Below are 9,676 nucleotides of genomic sequence, written 5' to 3'. Positions count from 1 at the left end.
GGTTTCCTCCGGGTGACTGTCTGTGAGGAGTGTGGTGTTTTCTCCTTGTGTCTGCGTGGGTTTCCTCCGGGTGACTGTCTGTGAGGAGTGTGGTGTGTTCTCCGTGTCTGTGTGGGTATCCTCTGGGTGACTGTCTGTGAGGAGTGTGGTGTGTTCTCCCTGTGTCTGCGTGGGGTTCCTCCGGGTGACTGTCTGTGAGAAGTGTGGTGTGTTCTCCCTGTGTCTGCGTGGGTTTCCTCCGGGTGACTGTCTGTGAGGAGTGTGGTGTGTTCTCCCTGTGTCTGCGTGGGTTTTTCTCTGGGTGACTGTCTGTGAGGAGTGTGGTGTGTTCTCCCTGTGTCTGCGTGGGTTTCCTCCGGGTGATTGTCTGTGAGGAGTGTGGTGTGTTCTCCCTGTGTCTGCGTGGGTTTCCTCCGGGTGACTTTTATTTGTTCCCTTTGTCTGGTTTTCTTTCTCCTATCTCTCTCTCATGCTTTGAGATGCCCTGCTGCTCTCCAGGTGTTGCCCTGATCCAGCCCCTGTGTCCTGTACAAGATCCTGGCCTTGTCTCATCTACACTATAATGCTTGGCCATGCTGTTTTATCGCAAATTAACTCTGCACCTACTTTTAACTCACACAGAGTCACTGATCACCTCCTCCTTCATCAGACTCATACATCACTAATATACTACATTCACATTACTGTAACCCCTTCATCTGTCATCACTTCACTTTTACTTCTGTTCTCTGTTGTGTCTCCGGCGTCGACCCGAGGAGGATGGGTTCCCCGTATGAGTCTTGGTTCTTTCCAAGGTTTGCCCCAGGCACGCTCAAAGGAGGCTTGGACCCGGATCTCTGTAAAGCTGCTTTGTGACGACTTTTTGTTGTTAAAAGCTCTATATAAATAAAGTTTGATTGATTGATTGAAAACCAGTACTGTGCACCATTGCAGTGCTTGCAATTGAACCCGTGTCAGCATTTATAGACACTTAAACATAACTAATGCACACACACACACGCACAAACTTTTAAAACCCTTTCTTCCTTTACCATCTGTGTCTTCAAAAGAATTCCTGCCACCTTAATAGCAGGGTCAACAGGTTTGTTTCTCTGCAGCTTACACCAGCCTTTACTAGCTCCACCAAATGAAGCCTTTTATTCCATGGCAAGCCATAGCTCATAAAACAACCGTCCAAAACCATATTTAGCACCAATCCTAAAGTTGGGAAACAAAAATATACAAGAGTCCTGAGCCTCTTTATGGCGCTAAGCCGTTAACAGCTCCTCTCGACTCGCTCTCACGCCATTGGCACCAAGAGGAAGAATCCAATTTGAGCCGATCAGGGAGGGCCACCGTACTGTAAACAAAATACCCGGCTACGGTTTGTGTCCTCATGGCTCACGGTGCAGTGTATGAGGTGTTTCTCAATAACCAAAAAACATAATGAATGGGTTTCAATTGGAGGAGAGGTCTTGGCAGTTCACTTCGCAAGACCAGACTTTCAAAAATAGAACAATAAAGAGTGCACTCATTAGAGTCGGAGATTTAAACAAGCAATAACGGCTGTGCCAAATATTCTGGATCAGGAGCTTTAGTTGGGAAAACAGGATCACCGTTAGGATCACAGCTTTAGCTGGGAGTCAGCCACTAATATGCCCAAGCATTTGCACCAGATCAAGGTCCACGATACGTTCAGAAGTTTATAACTCACCTTAAGTGATTCCAGCCACTTTAACACACACCCTCTAATGCACATGATGGATGGAGCAGATGCACACGAGCCTAAGATGACCATGCCCAATGCCAAGTGTAGGCTGTAAAGTGTTACAAACGTCTGCAGCGTGTTTAAAGTTCCCTAATCAAAGGTGACGGGGCTGAGATGAGTGTGAGGCTATTAGCTGTACCTTAAAACAAAGTAGAACTCTGTGTCTTATATAGAAAGGATGTTTATTTAGGGTGAAATATTGCGATTGCCTTTGTGGGCTTGTGTGTGTTTGTTTTCATGAGACAGTGTAGATGTGACTGTGTGGGTGAATGAATGAGAGATGTGTGTGTGTGTGAGACGCTGATTATGCTGTGGCAGGGTTTGGTACGCTGTGTTCCCCGGCCTTGTTCCTGTCCTCTTCTCTAGGCTCAGAATAGACAGAGATAGAGATAGAGACTGGCAGAGAGAAAGAGAGAGAGGGAGAGAGAGAGGAAGTGTAAATTATGGATGACGTGGTTCATCCGGTGCAGAACAGAGAGATACAGAAACGGTTAATGCACCTCTCATCTCTCACTGGAAATGAGTCCCCATTTCCTCGAAGGCAGGCATGCTCGGTGACCTCAAAGCCCACCCCCTCTCAACAACCTCACAAACCTCAACCCTTGTTATCAGTAGACCTGCCTGTTTTTAACCAGGAGTCTGGGGAACAGTGTGTTCAGACGATGTAATAATACATAATGACAGGGAAGTAATGATGATTTCATGGGCTCCAATACAAACAAAATGAATAGGCCCTTCATATTATAGTGACCCTTTATGCAAAATAAAAAATGACCATGCAAATCTCCTTTGTGTAAACTGTATTTCTAATGCCCTCAAGAAACATGTGTCCTTTGTTTGTTTGTTTGTTTGTTTGGGATGGTGTCAATCATAACACCAGCAGAAGTGCATCTTCCCTTATTATTCGGATCACTGACTGTACAGGTGCACTTTGTAGTCCTGCTATTACAGACCATCTGTTGCTCTGTATACATTCTTAGCTCCAGTTTACTCTGGGACCCCCCAGTGGACCCCCACAGAGCAGGTGTGATGTGGTGGTGGATCATTCTCAGTGCTGCAGTGACACTGACGTGGTGGTGCTGTGTTAGTGTGTGTTGTGCTGGGGCGAGTGGATCAGACACAGCAGTGCTGCTGGAGTTTTTAAACTCAGTATTGTCCACCAATCAAAAGTATCCAGCCAACAGCGTCATGTGGACAGCATCCTGTGTGCACTGATGAAGGACTACAGACTACAAACACAACCGTGCAGCAACAGATGAGCTACTGGCACAGGGTTTACATCTACAGGGATGTACAAGGTGCACTCTTAGAAATGCCATAGAACAGGAACACTACAGTATTTCAAATTTACAGCATATTACTGTAATTGAATAATACAATAATTTACAGTAAATACTGCGATTTACAGTAAAATACTGGCAGCAGAGTTCCCAGCCATTTACCGTATTTTTACAGGAACACTTCTGTATTTCAAATTTACAGCATATTACTCTAATTGAATAATACAATAATTTACTGTAAATACTGCGATTTACAGTAAAATACTGGCAGCAGAGTTCCCAGGCATTTACCGTATTTTTACAGGAACACTACTGTATTTCAAATTTACAGCATATTACTGTAATTGAATAATACAATAATTTACTGTAAATACTGTGATTTACAGTAAAATACTGGCAGCAGAGTTCCTAGCCATTTACTGTATTTTTACAGGAACACTACTGAATTTCAAATTTACAGCATATTACTGTAATTGAATAATACAGTAATTTACTGTAAATATTGAGATTTACAGTAAAATACTGGCAGCAGAGTTCCCAGGCATTTGCCGTATTTTTACAGGAACACTACTGTATTTCAAATTTACAGCATATTACTGTAATTGAATAATACAATAATTTACTGTAAATATTGTGATTTACAGTAAAATACTGGCAGCAGAGTTCACAGGCATTTACCGTATTTTTACAGGAACACTTCTGTATTTCAAATTTACAGCATATTACTCTAATTGAATAATACAATAATTTACTGTAAATACTGCGATTTACAGTAAAATACTGGCAGCAGAGTTCCCAGCCATTTACCGTATTTTTACAGGAACACTTCTGTATTTCAAATTTACAGCATATTACTCTAATTGAATAATACAATAATTTACTGTAAATACTGCGATTTACAGTAAAATACTGGCAGCAGAGTTCCCAGGCATTTACCGTATTTTTACAGGAACACTACTGTATTTCAAATTTACAGCATATTACTGTAATTGAATAATACAATAATTTACTGTAAATACTGTGATTTACAGTAAAATACTGGCAGCAGAGTTCCTAGCCATTTACTGTATTTTTACAGGAACACTACTGAATTTCAAATTTACAGCATATTACTGTAATTGAATAATACAGTAATTTACTGTAAATATTGAGATTTACAGTAAAATACTGGCAGCAGAGTTCCCAGGCATTTGCCGTATTTTTACAGGAACACTACTGTATTTCAAATTTACAGCATATTACTGTAATTGAATAATACAATAATTTACTGTAAATATTGTGATTTACAGTAAAATACTGGCAGCAGAGTTCACAGGCATTTACCGTATTTTTACAGGAACACTACTGTATTTCAAATTTACAGCATATTACTGTTAATTGAATAATACAGTAATTTACTGTAAATACTGTGATTTACAATAAAATACTGTAGCAGACTTGCTGTAAATTTACAGCTACTTTTTACAGTTTAAGTATTTTAGTACAAATAGTTCTTTACAGAACCAAAAGTGGTGCTTCGATGGCATTGCCCTTAGAAAGTTTTGAGTGTGGGTTAAAAATATAAGCGTGTCTAACAGTGGACAGTGTGTTTAAAAACTCCAGCACCACTGCTGTGTCTGATCCACTCGCACCAGCACAACACACACTAACATAGAATCAGTGTGTACTTTTTGTTCTCTATCATATCAACACAACAGACATTATGCGCAGAGGATTTTTTTTAAATTTAATTTTATTACTTATTATTACTACATTTATTACATACATTTTTTGAATACTGCAGTCTTTTTAAATTAATTTACACATTCACCGTCTGTAGCTTCTTCATCCTGGTCAGGGTCAGCTTGGGTCAAGGCAGAAACACACCCCTTACAGGGTGTCAGACCATTGCCTTAAAACATATTTTATCATGATTCCCGCCTCACTATCGCTTCTCAACCATGTGGAGATATCACTGCAGTTAATAAGCTGCTCCAGATCGTCCCGTTTTAGTTCAGTCTTTTCTGTGGAGATTACAGAAGCTGTGCATATTATTATACCCCCTTTTCCCACAAGTGAACACAGTTGTGAGGTGGTCCGAATAGCACAAAGATCCAACATCACAGCACCATGTCTAACCAGCCCGTGCGCAAGGTGGGAACACACCCAGGAGGGGGTCCTTGGCCCATTACTATTTATTGTCTATATACTTCCCCTCGGCCATATTATCCATTATTTCAATATTGATATTCACTATTATGCTGTTGACACACAGATTTACCTCCAGACCAATACTTTCAATGATCCAACACTCCAAATTTGAACTATGTCTCTCAAAAATCAGGCACTGGATGACACACAATTCACTGATGCTTAACCCTTTGGAGTCATTTGGAGACATTTTCTCAATTTTCTGAGATTCATCTTTAAAGTACTTAGTACTATAATATATTGCCCACATGTTGTATATCAAAATGTTCAGAACCATCTCAGCGCTCTCGTTAAGAGAGGCCCATGTGACCTATAGCATTTTATGAAGAGACAATCTGTTTATAACCTTGAAAAACTTAAATCCAATTTAAGAAAATCTTTATATTCCTAAAGAAAACATCCCTTTCCTCGTGTGGATGAAGTGTTTTGGTGATTGAAATAGTTTTATCAGAGTCTTAAAACCAAGCAAATCCACGGCGAGAGGCAGAGGAGGTGTGTCTAAAGCTCATTCATAGGCTGGTAACTCGGGATGTACAGTATGGCGTACAGTCGCAAAAACATGCGATCGAAAGAGCGGTTTCTGCAGATTCACAGAGGGTTTGAACTGTATTTCTGCGCTGTGCTATCGCTAAGATATTAATAGAAATATCATGAATGGTCGTTGATGCGCCAGCGCGTTCTTCAACCCCAGAGGGTTAATAGTAATAAAACTGACCTAATCCTCATTGGCTCCAAATCTACCCTCAATAAAACTGGCTCCCTCACACTCTCAGTTGATGATGTCACCCTGTCCCCCTCCCCTGTGGTCCGAAATCTTGGTGTCACCCTTGACCTCATTCTTCTTGACTATTGTAACTCTCTTCTTCCCAGCATTAGCTCCTCACTACTTTATAAACTCCAAATGGTCCAGAACTCTGCTGCCCATCTCCTCACCCACACCCGGTCCCACCACCACATCACCCCAGTTCTCCACAACCTCCACTGGCTTCCTGTTAAATATCGTATTCAGTTCCAAATCCTCCTTCTCACCTACAAAGCTCTCAATAACCAAGCTCCCTCTTACTTATCGGACCTTCTTCAACCATACACACCTAATCGCACTCTCAGATCTCCTTCAGCTGGTTTACTCACCATTCCCCCTTCTAAGCTGCGTAGTCTTGGAGACCGGACCTTCTCCAGACATGCCCCACGCCTCTGGAACGCCCTCCCTCCAGAAAGTCAACAGTCAACACCTCTATCGCTATTCAAATCCAATCTTAAAACACACCTGTTTAATCTCTCTGTTTCTTGACTAGCCCTTGTTGTTTTTACACTTGTTCCTGTTTTGTAGCGTTGTGTGTTATGTAGCGTTATTTGTTCCTCTTGTTTTGTTTGATTGTGGATGTGATTGTCTTTGTTATCTGTTCATCTGATTGTAAACAGCGTCTTTGGGTTCCATTTATTATTATTATTATTATTGTTATTATTATTATTATTTTAGTTTTTCATAATTGGACTTAATGTGTGTGTGTGTTTCCCTGTGAAGGACTGGTGCCCACTCCAGGGTGTATTCCCACCTTGTGCCCAATGATTCCAGGTAGGCTCTGGACCCACCGCGACCCTGAACTGGATAAGGGTTACAGACAATGAATGAATGAATAATTGGACTTTAAAGTAATTAAATTCCCTAATAATTCGTTCACCTCTGTCATTTCCAGATTATTTACAGTAGCCTCTAACCCTCCTCGGTTTATCGTAAATGACCAAGTGGAGGAGGACAAGGAATCTAACACACGAGTGACAATTATTTACCATCAGTGATGCATTAACAATGTTTGCTCAGTGTAGTAGTGTCAGCAGCGTTCAGAGGTCACACTCTGTTTACAAAGAGGGAGGCTTTCAGTAAGGTTCCTTTCTTCTTCAAGGCTTCTTTAATTGAGGAGGGGATATGGAAGAGGAACCTGTGGTTTAGGGCTTTGCTCAAACACATAACGACAGCTCAGTAGCTGGAGGCCTCTTCCTGCTGGTCAGTTCCATTAGCTCGCTGTCAGTTACAGCCGTACAGAGCTTAGTGTCTGTTACGCTTGAAGCCAAACCGTCACCAGTTACGTGTTACGCAAACTACAGCTGCACATTCCACCCATTTTTTGGTCAAATTAATACTTTAACTTTCAAAAACATATTCCGCTACCAGCCTCACCGCTGAATCACCGCACATCAGTTTCACTCATTTTTATCATTGATCTCTTGCTTTGATTCTTCCCTGAAACTTAGGCCAAAGGTTCTCAGGAGTTGTCTCATTTTTTGAAAAATATATGGGGATCATTTCATACTAAAAGTCCCAGAGTGATGGTGTTTTCTGATTGGATTACAGGCTCTGTAATATTTGGAGGCGCGAGGTGCTGGCCTTTCATTGAGGGACTACAGCATCGCTACCGCACGATGAACACGATGCTACTAAAGTGTCAGATAAGCAGAAAAAACAGAAGAGACATGGACGGCTTTAAACAGATTAAACATTTGCTTACATTATGTCAGCATTTCCTGAAAAATGGAGCACAAGAAACAGATTGTAATTTCCAATTGAATTTTTCATATCCTGTAAAGTGACAGTTTTAGGAATATGAGGGTTTGTTATGACAGTGATCATTTATACAGTCTCTCTCTCTCTCTCTCTCTCAGCAGGGCGATGGACTGGGCTGAGGCTTGCGTGCTGCTCGCCTCTAAGCCACTGCAGATATGTCCATCTCAGTCAGTTCAGTGAGGTTTATTAAGCCTCAGTCACATTAATGCCCTGCTTACTGTATTACCCACAACAGCCCCACAGACAGAGCACACGCTAGGGGTCTCTCAGCCAAACTCTCTCTCTCTCTCTTTCACTCTCTCTCTCTTTCACTTTCTCTCTCTCTCTCTCTCGCTTTCCTTTCTCTCTCTCTCTCTCGCTTTCTCTCTCATTCACTCTCACTTTCACTCACTCTCTATTTTTCTTTCTCTTTCTCACTCACTCTATCACTCTCTCGCTCTGTCTTTCTGTCTCTCTCTCTCTCACTCTGTCTTTTTCTCTCTCTCTCTCTTTCTCACACACACACACACACTGTTTGTTTACAGTTGAGTTGGACGTTCTAGCTGTGTGTGTGTGTGTGTGCGTGTGTGTTGGTCAGTAATGAGATTGAGACTTGTGCCAGTGTGGCTCTGGGACAGGCGTCTCAGCCCCCCGCCAGAAGGTCAGGGATCAGTCAGAGCTTTAAACAGAAAGTAAAGGGAAGTTACCATTAATATCTATTGAGCTGGTCCATGTGTGTTCGGAGTCTGCAGTCGTACATCCTTCTCAGAATCGGAAAGTTTGCAGCCTGTGTGCAGACGAGAACTTTCTGGTCCAAAAGAGGGTCAAGCAAACACAGCCAAACATGGGATTATGGAGTGCATGGGATTGAGATTGAGATTGGGATTGGGAATGGGAGTCTTCCACTGTTTGGATTCCATCCACTAGCCTTTTTTTAACCCTAAGACCCACTTTTGTTTGCCTGCAGTGTTTGGTGTTGGTGGATGATTGACGTCCACATCTATTTCAATAATGAATTCATAGAAGTAGATGTGCAGTTACTGAAATAAATGACAATAATTAAGACGTAACATGAACGTGATAAAAACGATCTGACACACACAACTCTGTGTTTTTTATCCCCTCAGTCAGGGGGCACCATGTTTTAAGGGTAAACTGTTGCCAGTTCCAGCTTCTTAAAGACTAGCATTGTGGGGAACTACAGTTCTCTCTGGTTTGTTTATATTCAAAAGCTCAGTGTCTTCAAAGGTGAAATGATGCTGGCTGATGTTTAGCTTGTCTGTATGTTTTTATTCACTGTTTGAATTACCACAGAAACTCATTTGTAACTTCAGTTGTTTAGTTTTTAGCATTTTCGCTCTGTGTTTCATTCTGTTAGTGTTTCCCCGAATGTAGAGTCATTTCCAACCTAAATAATCTGAAAAAATAGTCAATATCACCCACCTATGGAGCAGGAATATAGCAATATCCTCATCTCTTTTCAGGACTTTCAAGATCTGGAGCTCATTGCCATTTTCTTCCATAAGCAGAGAGAGAGAGAGGAAGCCTAGCATCTCTGACCAAGCCACTTTGTTTTTTACTTGTTTATTGATTTTATTCGTTTGCTGTTTTTATACCGGTTTCCAGCTCACAAACAGATTGGAGAGTTAGCAACAGGGTGAGGAAACATCTTCTGAATTTTATCAAAACGTGTACTTTGATTACAATTGTGAATTTAACCTTTAAATGTGTGTATGCTGTACAGGATTAATCCATGCACAGGCATGCTTTGGATTTACAAAATATAGACATTATTTATACAATTTTCTAATGTTTATGTTTTAAAAAATTAATAAATATAAGTTAAAAGCTTTTAAATATAGATATAGGTCTGTCTGTGTAATATTTTTCAGGGTTTTTTTATCCATTTTCTCTCTG

Source organism: Hoplias malabaricus, chromosome 2 (genome assembly GCF_029633855.1).
Source record: "Hoplias malabaricus isolate fHopMal1 chromosome 2, fHopMal1.hap1, whole genome shotgun sequence".
NCBI lineage: Eukaryota > Metazoa > Chordata > Actinopteri > Characiformes > Erythrinidae > Hoplias > Hoplias malabaricus.
Note: the sequence above shows the minus strand (reverse complement) of the source record.